Source organism: Haplochromis burtoni, unplaced genomic scaffold (genome assembly GCF_018398535.1).
Source record: "Haplochromis burtoni strain Fernald_Lab_line unplaced genomic scaffold, NCSU_Asbu1 Contig_373, whole genome shotgun sequence".
Lineage (NCBI taxonomy): Eukaryota > Metazoa > Chordata > Actinopteri > Cichliformes > Cichlidae > Haplochromis > Haplochromis burtoni.
In genome coordinates this window covers 82011-96479 of record NW_024582734.1, presented here as the reverse complement: position 1 = coordinate 96479, position 14469 = coordinate 82011, and positions in this window count along the sequence as shown.

The following is a 14469-nucleotide window of genomic DNA, read 5'->3' as shown; positions in this document are numbered from 1 at the left end:
TTCATCTTCTTCAGCATCTGGATAGTTTCAGTGGCTTTTTTAAACCTCCAAAGTCTTCTTCAAATGTACAGAAGTTTCTCCTTTTCTAAGCTTTTAGCCAACTATGACCGAGGGTGTCATGATGAAGTATCTTTTATCTGAAGTTTAAACACATGTAATCCTGGAAGCCACTGGTATTGCAGCTGGGACAACATGAGCAAAAGCTTCCAGGCAGACCCAGCAAAATCATTTTTCACAGAAACAGGAAAGGAACAGGAAAAAACTTCAGAAAACTTTGGGACCATCAGGTGGGAACCCTGCAGCACACAACTGGAGATCGTTTGTCTGCTATTTCCTCACTACAGGAAACAATAAGTTTGATTTCAGGTGATAGAGCTGTCTGACTGGGACATGCAGGAGGTATAATTCGAGATACCGACTCGCTTGCTGTGGATTGTGGTACCAGAGCTGTTCTCTCATTGGTACAATCAGACCGATGGGGGCCATTCAAGTTAAAGGCCATTAAATGTGGAGGTGCAGACGTGCGCTCTGCACATTTATCTTAATCAGTTCTCACAAAGCTGAAATTCATGTGTGAAAATGTCTTTAGTCAGGATTTTTCTCAGTAGACATCCTTGAGGTTCTTCTACCCTTTGACAAGGACAACAGCGTTTGTACATGTATTATGAGAACTTCTTATTTCTGGTTAATGTAAAAAAACATGCAGTTACACCTTTCTCACTATAGGGTATTAAACAGAGTATTTTTCTTCTATTTCCTTGTTTTATAGTTTTCTTCTTTTAAAATCTTCTTTTATCTTATTCATCTTCTGATATCTTTTATAATCTGCTTCTTCTTCTGTCTTTTTCTTGTTGTCTCTTCTTCTTTTATTCCCAACCTCTATTTCTTCTTCTCCTTTCAATGTTCTCCCTCTCAGCCTGTTAACAAGCTCACATTTTCTCGTTAACCTGAAACATGAGGGAATTCTGAATGAATAGTAAAACCTGTATGGGCAGGCGTGATATAAAAACATGAACATGTTTTTTTGTTGTTGTTTTTTTATTTTATTTTTTTAAGGCAGAATTAATCTGCAGGAAAAAAGAAAGACATTTGCAGCTCCAAGATATGAGAAAGTGCAGTCCTGCCCTTCAGGCAAAGCCATAGTATTTTCCACCTACTGTAAGTTCTGTTCCCCAATACCAATGTTTTGCGACAGAACTGTGGGGGCATTGCGACAATAATGAACAGTAGTTGAGTTATTGTGCGCCTGTGCTGCTGTGTGATGTTATTTGTTCAAGACTGCTTTCTCAGAGGAAATAATCTTACTGAACTTTGCTGCTCTCTCTGATTTCCACATCGTGGCATCAAAGCTTTCTAGCAAACCTCTAAATCATATTTGTCATTTGCAGGATTGTCTTAATCTGGATAACATCTTGGAACATGGTGATTAAATTCTTTTTCCGATTTGGGGAATTATATGAAAAGCTGTAAGCTATTTGAATTCAAATGAACAATTTGTGAGTCCGGAGCTGCGAGGTCTTATTGAAGCATCTTAAAAATGAGTTTCTCAGGGGAAATAACGTGAGACTACATTCAGCTGCTTTTTTTTTCTCTAATAGGTCCTTTAATCAGTACTAATGCTCCTCTCTGGGCCATAAAAAACAGTGTGTGAGTGTGTAAGTGTGTGCATGTGTACTATCCTGCAGTATCAGTTACATGTGTCGCCCTGTCTGTGCCACTGTGTGTGTAACAGTAATGGTAGAAAGTTCTGCAGCAAGTTAAACAGGGGAAAACTGTGCCCTGTTGATGGCAGAAATATTCATTCGGAAATGTTATTAGATTTTTTTGGGATGTGGGAAATATGTTTAAGTGTTTGAAATTACAGTATTAGCAGACAGGAAGTGCAAAATGCTGTCCTGGGGTGGACTCATTTTGTCTTACATAACCAGCAATAAAACATTTTTAAAAGATGACTGTGTGCTAAACATCACAATCAGGGATTTAGGGAAATATTTCAACCAATGTCTTATCTTATGATGTCACTAAGTTTGAGCAAAATCCTCAAGGCATGAAGCCATTATGTAGCCACCTGCTGTTTGTGTTCTATTATGGGGTCCAGCCAAAACTGAGCTTTGTGGTTTGTTTGCTCTTCTCCAGAGCTCAAACTGGTTCAAGTCAGATTTGTTATCCAGTTAATTTCCTTGATCTGCCTTTATGGTAAAAGCAGGATAGTAACTTCCTTGTGGAAAAATAGGAATTAGGAAAAATTAGGAAAAATAAGTGGTTGTCTGGTGATTACATTACATTTTGTTCTATTCAGGAACCAACTGGTCAACCAGAGGCTGAGCATGCAGCACCCTCGACCTCTGGGCAAACACTTTTGTTCACAAGAAGATTGCACAGTCATCTGTTGGGAGACTACCTGTCTCCAAACAACTCACTGCAATCACTCTCTGACAGACTGCTGAAGGTTTTCAAAGAACTGCCTTCTAATTACAGTTTTTTCTGAATGCTTAAACCCTAACTGTGATTCCTGTAGCACAATACCTAAAACTATTCAGACTTATAGCAAAACCACTCACTGAGTTTGCAAAACTAAAAGCACAAAAACTGCTTTGCACTCAGTTTGCAATTTTGTAACACACACTTTGCAAAACTGTAGGCACAATTCACTGCACAACACTCAATTACCAAATTTCCAACACACTCCTAGCAAAAGTATACACATGTATGGCTATCATTAACACTAATTTGCCAACTGTCTGGCACACTTTCACATGTGAAAACTTTTTTAGATAATTAGTTCACTTTGCAATCAGCCTAAGCACTATAATACAGGTAAGCTGTGTGTGCGGAGTACAATGGAGGGAGCAGAAAGAGTGAGAAGTAGAGGAGGCCGAGGAAGAGGACGTGGAGGTGAAGAAGTAGGATGAAGAGGACGACAAGGACAAGGAGGAGCAAGAGGAAGACGAGGAGGGGGGAGAGGAAGGGTAGGAAGAGTAAGAAATAGAATTGCTGATGACATCAGAGCTACAATAGTGGACCATGTAATCAACCGTGGAATGACCCTGAGGGTAGCTGGCCAACGGGTCCAGCCTAACTCGAGCCGCTACACTGTAGCAAGTACCATAAGGACATCTTGAAATGAGAATCGGTTAGTACAGTCACTTCGCACAAAGATTTGTAGCACTGCCATATGCCAATGAGAAACACACCAATACCATTGATGTAAAAATACTGAAATTGTTACTTTACAGAATTGCTAGATGACCAGATGCTGGGGGCAGAGGAAGCATGTTCACTGCAGACCAAGTAACCCATATAGTCATTATGGCGATTGCAAATAATCCTATACTTGGAAATAAACACTTGTGTTTGTTTTGATGTGTTTGAATAAACACCAGTACTTGAAGTTTGGATCCCTCTATGCTTATGGATCTATGACAGAAGTATGAGCTCAAACTGACATAGCCTACCTTGTGCACAGAGAAAGCAAAAGCCAGATGTGTTTTGTATTCATACCATCAGTGTGCAGTTGGCGCATTGTGTGCTTAGTAGATGATGGCTTGTGTGTACTGTTTGATACGGAAACACCATTTTTACGAAGGTGTGAAGAGTTAATCTAGCTGTGTTTGCTTTTGCAAGAGAACTACAATGTTTTGATTATTGGGTGACAGGTTTTCTTATTTGTGTGAAGAGTTTTGCAAAATTAGCCAATAGTTACAAAAAATGTGCTTAAGCAATCAGAAAAAACTGTAATAAACAGACAGATAACATGACAACATGTTGCAGTCAGTCTGAGTCAGTCTGCACCAGTCTGGGGCGATCGTGGCTCAAGAGTTGGGCGTTCGCCTTGTAATCGGAAGGTTGCCAGTTTCGAGCCCCAGCTTGGACAGTCTCGGTTGTTGTGTCCTTGGGCAAGACACTTCACCCGTTGCCTACTGGTGGTGGTCAGAGGGCCCGGTGGCGCCAGTGTCCGGCAGCCTCGCCTCTGTCAGTGCGCCCCAGGGTGGCTGTGGCTACAATGTAGCTTGCCATCACCAGTGTGTGAATGTGTGGATGACTGGATATGTAAAGCGCTTTGGGGTCCTTAGGGACGAGTAAAAGCGCTATATAAATACAGGCCATTTACCATTTCACCAGTGAGTGCAACTTGTCTGCAATGTGTCTCCTTGCAATAGGAGTTGACTCAACTGGTTGCCAACTGATTCTTTTCTGGTTGTACTGCTATATAAAATCAAGATTACTGCATATTTGCCCAGTTTTGAAATGAATTTGCCATCCTCCAGCAACTACATTACTATGCGTGGAAGAATTTCTAACTTCCAGTTTGTAGTTGTACAACAATGTCACTGGGAAATTTCTGTGTTTGTAGATTTGTGATTTTTGACAGTTTATTACAGTTAATCCATATTGTCACAAACAGATTACATGTAATCGGCAGCTTGACCCCAGCCAATTACAAAATGATGAGCTGATTGCAAACTGATAGCAGATTGAGATGATTGCTGTCACGGCTGGGGCAGCAGTCGTGTAGTGGAGTTAAATGAGGACCCAAGATGCAAGAAACGGCTAGATGCAGGTGAGCGTTTTATTTACAAAGGTTGAAATATATACAGAAATGAGGGTGGCGAGGACTGCACAAAGACACGAACCTAAACTGGGACTGTTTTACAACACAAAACTCGAGGACCCGAACAGAGCACAGAGGACAGACACAGGTAGGGCTGATACAACACTCAAGCACTAAACACAAGAACCAAATCCTAAAAACTAAAACCAGAATAAACACAAAACACAAGGTGAAACCAAAAGGAAACACAAAACGCTGGGTCAAAATGACCCAGGATCATGACAATTGCCTTTTTATTGATGCACTAAAGTTTCACTGAATATGAGAACGGACACCGAGTGGTCGTAGAAATAGTTCCTATCTTCAAAACAACCATTTCAAAGGCAATGAGCTTGGAAATTTATTGCACATTTTGATTAAATGTGCTTGTATCACAGTCTCCAACCACTGTTTTCTCTAATGTGACTGTTCTTCTGGAGTTATTAAATGCCTCCACCCTCCAAGGACAGGAGAGGTGATAATGGTGCAGCCAGCCCAGCCACCTTTTCAGTCTTAGGAGGTCTACCACAAAGCTGCTCTGCATGTAATGGCAACTGTGAGAGAGAATATGATGGTGGTGTTGGGTGCTGGGATAGATTTAAAATCACTTAGAAGCCTCACTCTGTTTGTAATGTTTATTCTGAATCAGCAAGGTAGAGAGAAAGGATCTCATTCCTCTATTCCAAACACACCCTCCTCATCGCACCCTCTTCTCTTCTATTTTAGACAATTGTATTGCCAGCCTGAGGCGGTCTGTCACTGGCAGGAAATTGAGAGTTTAGCTGGCTGAATGGAGAAAATGTGTTGAGAGAATTGTGGCAAGCCGCACACACACAAACAGCTGCAAATACTGAGAGAAATGCGGCGTTAACAAGACTGATAAACTGCAGAATACGTCCACATTTACACTATGTGAGGCACCGATATGCTGTAATGTGGAATTTATTATATTGTATTCGTGCTCGCATGTTAAGCTATGCTTAATGTCTCCATGTGTGAGGGTGCGCTTGGGTGACGTCCCTTTTTGTCATCAGAGGGTGAACGCGAGGCTTTCCTGTTGACATCCGTGTTTCCCTTCAGATAACTGCGACAGCCCACACCAATAAAAACATGACAGACAATTTGAGCAATGACTGAAATGGGGCATCACACCTGTAGATGCCAACCAGTCATGCTTCAGTCCCCCTCACTGTTGCCACATCAGCTGCTCGGTCACTAGATTTAGATTAAAACATAAATAAATCCATGACTCTGATGTTTCTCGCTGGGCAGACGCAGCTCTTGCTCTGAGTCTGAGAGGAGCGGCTGTGCAGTATGTGGGTGGACGAGGTGAGGTGGGGTCAAAACGCATCCTATTGCTTCTCTCTGAGTGATCCACTGTTGTTAACTTTCTAACTTATGTGCATGTGTTGATGTAAGAGACCTGGAGCTTCACCAGCAGCTTTAGTGAAATGCAAAAGTAGCTACAATTTATTAGCTATGAGTTATCTCTGATATATGAAAAGAACAATACAGTGAATATGTAGCCGGCATTGGGCTGGTGGATTCCCACAGGCATATCTCCAAAACATGATGTTCACTGTCGTGGCTCATGTTTGTTAGTTGTGTTGCATCAGTTTTGAGCTGGCTAAATGGGCAAAGACAGTGTGATGAAGAGCTGAAAGACTTTAAAGCAGCAAAACACAGTCAGCCAAATTCATATTTTTGGAAACATCTGTGTTTCACACTCAGTGCATCCTTAAAACATAAAGCTACTGTACAAGGCTTATTCTATTCTGAACAGCTGAATATTTTTCTAGGATGTCCTATTTAAGAAGCTGAAAAACGTTCACGTTCCACACCCCAATTTGTTTCCCATTTTATTTTATAGCAATGAAAAAATGATCCATGCTAACATTGGCCTAAATAAATCTGTTTTTCCCTTCATATCTTTTGCCTGGTTGTGCTCAGCCCACCTGCTGTGAGCCCGCAGCCCTGCCCAACAGTTAGAGACACTGCTGTAAGGAAAATGAAACATTGTAAAAAATTGTATCTTACTCTTGATGCCATCATTCCCATAGAGGTTTCATTCCAAAGATGCTTTCTCTTTAGTGAAGATCATCCCAAACATTACTGAAATCTTTCTACTGGTTTTTCATTTGAAGTCAGTCTGCTATTTTCTTCTTTTTTCGACCTTTAGCTTGTTGTAGGATGAACCCTCGATCAGCCAAGGCATCGTTTAATATCACTTCTCATCATTCTTGCAAAAAGAATAGCCGAGGCTTTTCATTGGGATCTCAGTGACAATTTGGATCTTTGCCCCATGTTTCTTTGTCATAGGCAAATGTTAATGGGACTCAAATTAAAAACATGTCATTTGTTGGCATTGTTAGAACACAGTACAAATGCTACCTGTTAAGATGTTAGTAACACTGCAGGACTGACTGATCTCTGTGGGCTGGCTCAGTAGGTGAGCCATCATCAGCTGGATAATGAAATAACAGCATGGACACATCACTAACTCGCACACACACAAACACAGTGTTGCTGCCTTCTATTTGTTCTTACAGCTCAACATGTGTGTAAAATCGATATGAGTCCCAGCACCACCATAAGGTTCAGGAGGGAGTGACTTTAGAAAGATCACACCATTCTGTGATTAACCTGCAGGGGACGGCTATATTGTCCACCCCTACAGTGTGTGTGACGCGCTGCTGTGTGTGGGTGATTCTGTATTTTGCGCCACGGTCTTTGTCTGTGTGTCCGTGTGGTCCTCCAGGCAGCACGGCACCAATAAAAAGGTGACAGAGACAGACCGTTTAAAAGATGGATTGAAAAGGGGAAATGACGGCATCGCACCTGTGTGCGCCGGCCGAGGGAAGAAAGGGAACGACAGACATGCGATATTACAAAGTGCGTGAAGACAAGCGTATCACTGTTATTGCCGCACTTTCTTAGAAATGTTGGGTTATACACTCTTTTGTTTCTTATTTTCCAATAACTGTGGTGAGCTGGGGCAAATAGAGATGAGGCTGAAAGCGCATCTCTCTTATAAGCTGGTGTAATTAAAGTTCATGGCTGGTGGTTTTCCCCCCAGAGTTCTTCCTCAGCGTGTAGCACTTTCTTAATGCCCAGAATTTGATGCTCCAAACTTTGCTGATGGAGCCACAGACAATGATGACATCCAGATGAAATCTGAAATTTCATCATTGTTTCAAACTGCCACATGCAATAATGTAGTTAGACAGTTGGTGCTTTTTAAAAAGATTTGCTCGTTTTTTTTAGATCGCGCTGGAACACTCGACGTTCAGTGTTCAACAGATTTATTTGTTTTAAGAATGATGAGCATTTGAGGTTTGCATGTTTGTGACTTTTCCTGTGATGCTTTGGAGGAAGTCAGAGGAAGCTTAACACAGACTGTGCTGTTTTTATTCAGAGCCCTGAAACACAACAAGTCCTCCAACCTGAATTACCATAGAGGCTGCCCCTACATTCCCATGTCAAAGTCTAATGTCGCTTTAAGTCTCCTGATTACAATAGTAACAGATTACTGTATTTCACTGTAATACACAAAAGCTCACTCTATTTGTTTCTTTGTCCATCAGCTCATCCTACACCATCAGGAGCTGAACAACCAAAGTTGGCACACAAGTCCATGAAGGTTCATATTTGTATCAGATACCATGATGTTACCAGGCGGCCTTTCATTCACCCATCAACAGACTTTAAAAAATCACTTATACAGCTATAACATATTAGAAAAGCATTGTAACAACTTTATCCATTAATAATAACACCCCATCCTTATAAACAAAAACTGAATTATGTATGATATGTTATGAAACCATCGCCTAGTAAAAATCACCTGTTGTTTTTTGTTTTCCTGCATTTTTAGGCTTTATTGGACAGCAACAGTAGAGTAGACAGGAAAAGCAGGGAGAGCGTGAGGGAGACTGACGTGCAAGCAATGTCCTTTTTTCAAGCCGAGGCCCCTGCAGTCTTTTGGCATATGGGTCTGCTGCTCAACCAAGTGGGCGCTGCTAAACAAAAAAAAAAAAGGCACCTATTTTTAGTATAAATCATGCTTATCTAACAACCACCTAGCAATGCACTAAAATGACCATTTTAAGCATATAAACAACATCTACCAACCTTATTTAACCTCCTGGCATCCATGTATGTAGACATCATATTTTGGGATGTCTAGAGCAAAATAATACATTTTGCTCTACAAGGGACTGATATCCAGATATGAGGACATTATACTGCCACTGTTCTATCAACATTTAAAACAAATGTCCTTATATGTGGATCTCATTTCTCTCAGAAACAAAAATCAGGTAAAAAAAAAAAAAAAGTCTGGAAATTCTTTGTTTTTACATTCATCAGGTCCCAACATGCCCAAATATCAAAGAGAAATTAAAAATGCATGCTGTGGAAGAGTTCAGGTCTTAGGAGGTTAAATATGTCAGTTTGCCAGCTGCACAACCAGGCAAAGCAATACAAAGAAAAACATACCGGTACTAGTATTTAAAAAGGCATCTCCAACTGACATTTTTGAAGTGGTCAAACTGGCATTCTTATAATAAAAAAACATATACACTTAATATATACATGTGTAACAACAGTTAAACCCACTTCTTTAGGCTGTGGAGAGGTTCTGCAAAAAGGATTTAAAGCAGAACGTTTTGTTACTATATTCAAATTATAGCACATAGTGTTGCATTTATAGTCCTGTCGGTCTTATGCAACACTGTACACTGGTACTGTGTTGTTATTGAGTAGCTTTGGCCGTATTCTTAGGACAGTGTACACAATCAGGGTTTCTCTCCCTTTAGCTTAACCACAGGCGTGAGATATGTTTGTAAAAGTACTGCAGGCAGGAGGCACTTCATACTTTTATTTTATGTTCACACACAAAAAATCTAACAGTGCTGTCACCAGTGTTGGTTTAGTGATCAGTCTTCATAATGCAGACGACCCTTGCGTGTAAATCAGTGGATCAACAGGCTATTGTTACTCTGGTCTCTATGTAATTTGATACAGAGCAGCTGGATCAGTAGTGCAAATATTCCTCAATGATCCCGCTCTCTTATGATGTATTGGTTTTAGTAATAGGGTCAGTGGTTTCTCATTTACCATTTAACCTCTATATTTTATCTCTGGGTATCCCTTCTTTTTCACTGCAGTGCTATATTTAGTCAACAGTTTGGGCAGCAGATTTTAAATGTAGTAATCTATTTTTAACAACTCTTCGTTATCAGCTTTAGTAGAAGTAGAGTGTTTGGCATTTTTGGAACTTTTGCATTCTAACTAAGGGTTGGATAAAAATATGGATGTTGCACATGGCTGCATGCATAATAGGAATTTGATGGTCCTCGAACTAAATGTTGATATTGTTTTTACTTTTACTTGTTTTTACTTTTCTACTCTGAAACGACCAGCGTTCCTTAAAATTCCAAGTCAGAAAAGCAAAGTTGCAAAGATTTAAAGTCAAAACAAAGTAGATGCATTTAGAGAAGCCGATCAAAAATTATGAATGCAATACGAATTGCAACAATTCATTATGGGACAACTGCACAAGTACAAATTGGCACCAAATTGCCACTGTAGTCATACACTGGACACTGGATGGCATTATAGTGGCAGGCAATTGCAATTTAGCAAATATACTTTGTTAGGCAACTTCATTTATGAGTTTTTTCACAAGTTGTAGCCATTTGAAGTTGAATAGTGAATCTAAATTAGTCTTATATATGTCTTTGGCATTTCGTGTTTTTTTCTGATCAAACATCAAATAAAATCTTTTACATTTCACATAATATTTGTACATCTATTGAATGTTGCTACAAGTATCATAGGTTAGGTATAAATGACAGCATTTCTACACATTTTACCATTATTAAAATTGCCAGTGGAGTAAGGTAGAAGTGACAAAAAAGATGGTACGTCCAGTCTTTAAGTAAATGCACAGTAAAGACATATAAAGATAAAGTAAGGTGGGTGACTTTCTCCATAAGTTACTACTATAAGTAACATACTGCAAACTTTTAAGCAAACTAAACAGTAAAGTGTACATTACTTTTTTGTATAATAATGCTAACTCTGGTGTTCGGTGAATGTTAAAGTGCAGGAACCTGTGAAGAGCTAATAAAAGACAAGGACAGTTCACTTTTTAACAGAATCTAAATCAGTCCAGCTTTTATATGAGACTAAAGACATATCTTTTATGTTTGGGACCCCAGGAATCAAAGCCTTCCAAAGATGACTGCCGTATAATTGAAATAAAGAATAAATAAAGAATAAATGCTGTTTTTAAGCAGCAGGTATTTCATAGGCAAAACAGTTGAAGCTGATCAAAAATAATAGGTTGAACTAACTCAAATGAAAGAAAATGTTAGATGAACTCAAGATATTTCACTTATTTGGACTGTTAAAAAAAGATTACTGAATTTATTTAATTACTTGGATTTACTTGTATAACTCCATAGGCAGGCGGAGGTAACGCAGACATCAGTGGATCATTTGTCATCATGCAAACTGTTGTTTCAGACAGTTTCGTAATTGATCCACACTCGGGAGCTGACTCCTGACGTCAGCTTATATTAAGAAGACTTTTTTAAAAAGTAAAAATTAAAGAGCTGGGACTTTGAATCTTGATCGCTGTGGGCTAAATTGACAGCATCTGGCTTTTTCTCTGATCAAAACAGATTTACATATTTGTGTCACGACTGGGAATGCTTAATCTCCAGACACGGATGGGCATCAGGTACTCAGCTGGTATGTGCCTCAAACTCTATATGCTGCTCATTCTCACAGTTAACCAAAGGCTAATCAAACCACTAATGCAGTTTTTAATAAGCCAAAATACTCTGTTTTTCTCACACATTTGTGAAAGAGGGTCAAAGAGGGGAGATTGCAGTTAAAGCGCACGTCTGAGGTCGTGATTGGAGAGACAATTGGTTGGGGAAGGCTTGAAGAATAAAGGCACTGTTAGATGGTGAGAGGCTTAATTGGGTCTGAGTCACTCTGCAGAGTCATTTGTGTTTCACCGAGATCAAAGAAATGCTCATCTGACATACACCATGACAGTGATACTCATTTATAAGACAAACACTCTCCAGTGTAATGGCTGTGCTGCCACATTCAGTTGGAGTGTTGTGTGTTGACCTTGTCTGTCTTCCAGTCTTGCTAACAATCTCTGGGATTGTTTAGGCGGTTTGTAAGAGAATTACCCTTGAGCTCCCAGAAGGGGTAAAAGTTGTCAGATTTGGTTTTCAGCATTTTGGGTCAGATTCCGTTTTCATTCAAATCATCCGTGACTGATGAGCTGATTCAGTGGATACAAACAGAGCAGCAGGAAGGGTGTGAGTAATGAGGAAAATAGGAGGCTCACTGTCAAGAACACAACAGAAGTGACCAAAAATAATCAAAAAAGTACAATAAAAACAATGGAGTAATAAAAAAAAAACATGTTCATCTTGAAAAAAGTCAAAATTTCAAGATTAAAATCTAAATACTATTTTGAGAATAAAGTTGAAATGTGTAGATTACAGTTGTTCTTTCGAATCCAACAACTTCTACAGCTGCTGTACCCTCTGCGAAAGCCTTGTGTGGATGAGTTAGTGAAACAACCTGATCAGCTGTCCTATGATGCACGGGGGTGTTACCATCAAAATCCTTGCATCGGCGTATTAATTTTACACAAATCTGGCCAACTCTTTTAACTTTGTGTTTTTTCCTTCTGACCAAATGCATCTTTCTGCACCATCTCTTCAACATCCTTATACAAATCACCTGACTGTGTTTATCTGCTAAAAGAGAAACCACTTCCTTGCTAATAAAACCGATTTTGAAGTGCGATTTCACGAACTCATCTACACAATGCATTCTGTAGATTATTATCGGGGAGGGAAGGAACGCATCTTAAAAAAGAATTTAAAAAAATATTTTGATCTGATGTTGTCGGCACAAAACAAACTGCCAATCCATGTAATAAGTTTTTGCAAATGTCATTGTGCATCAGAGGACTTCACTGATGGCAGAGTAAATGTACTGGCATGACACACAAAATGAAAAGACGTGTCAGTATCATAGCAACTTAAATGCACCACAGGAATTTTAACAATGTTAATGTTAGGGTTAACAAATGAAGACCGTTAGGGGGTTTTTCTCATCAGTACAGTAAGGTTAGAAAAGAATATTTGGATATAGGTGCCACTGATGAATTTGTGTGCGGTCCACACTTCAGCCACCATCTTAAAGAACAAAGACACTGAGTGTGACAGATTTACAAAGATTGTGGGCCCCAGGCTCTGAAATACATTTCAGCTGCTATTCAGGGAAGTATGTATACACAAGCATCAAACTCCTGAAGAGGACATGGAGGAAAATCAGATGTGTTTGAGTTCCCAGAGCAAATCCGAGGAAACAGCGTTTTAGTGGAACCCACTGTTACAATACAAAAATTGAAAACTCAAAAATCTCCAGTATCACAGGTAAAGGAATGATCAATATTTAAAAGGCTAATTTTATTAAGATTACAAAAATGCAAACAATATCATTAATAACAACGCTATTTTAAATAAAAAAATATAGAACATAAATGTAAGGTACATGGCAAATATTTTAGGCTTTCTTAAATAGTGGGAAAAAAGACAATATTTTAAGTTTTCTTAGTTAGTGCTGTGATTGATTTTTTTTTGTCACAACTGTGCTCTAATTATAGGAGAATCCATCATTTAATGATTCTTAGTTTAACAATTTGTGTTCTTTTCTTTCTCAAGGAAACCAAACAGTTGTCATCCACCAGGAAACTGCAAATAATTAGCCTTCCATTAGGTTTTTACATGTTTTAAATCCAGTGACATATTGTGACTTGCCATTAGCAGCTTGACTGACTGCCTGTGTTGTGTTCGCAGAGAAATTGTGAAAGGGGGCCATCCACTTAGAAAGCGGTCAAAATGATCTCGGAGAGGAAAACATTTCCAGTTAAATTGTGACTTGTAAACATTTTTGCACAAATAAGCTGGAGCACAGATCAAAAGTAACCTTAACCTCTGTAATAGGAGTGGCTCAAACAGTATTGATAGTAATGTTCTGTAATGTACAATACAATTAATATATATATATATATCACTACGGCTGTCTTCTTAGACAAACAGAAGAAGACGGCCGTAGTGATCGATGTAGCGGTTCCGAATGACAGCAATATCAGGAAGAAGGAACACGAGAAGCTGGAGAAATACCAAGGGCTCAGAGAAGAGCTCGAGAGGATGTGGAGGGTGAAGGTAACGGTGGTCCCCGTGGTAATCGGAGCACTAGGTGCGGTGACTCCCAAGCTAGGCGAGTGGCTCCAGCAGATCCCGGGAATAACATCGGAGATCTCTGTCCAGAAGAGCGCAGTCCTGGGAACAGCTAAGATACTGCGCAGGACCCTCAAGCTCCCAGGCCTCTGGTAGAGGACCCGAGCTTGAAGGATAAACCGCCCGCAGGGGCGTGCTGGGTGTTTTTTTTTTTATATATATATATATATATATATTATATATATATATATATATATATATATACATATTTTTATTAATATATATTTATATATATATATATGTATATATATATACATATATATATATATATGTATATATAATTTAAAACATTTATATTTTTGGATTTTTTTGTAATATTTTATAATATTATTTTCTTCTACTCAGCTGTTATAAATCTGAAGCTAAATACTCATTACCCGTGAGTAAAGAGTCCTGCCAGTGTTTCTTTAAATAGATTTACTCTATTAATCCATCTGTGTGGAACTAATCTTTAGGGCAGTTATCATCATCATCAGTATACCCATTTGTGCATGTTTTTACTATATTAATCATCTGTGCATCCATTTATAGCTT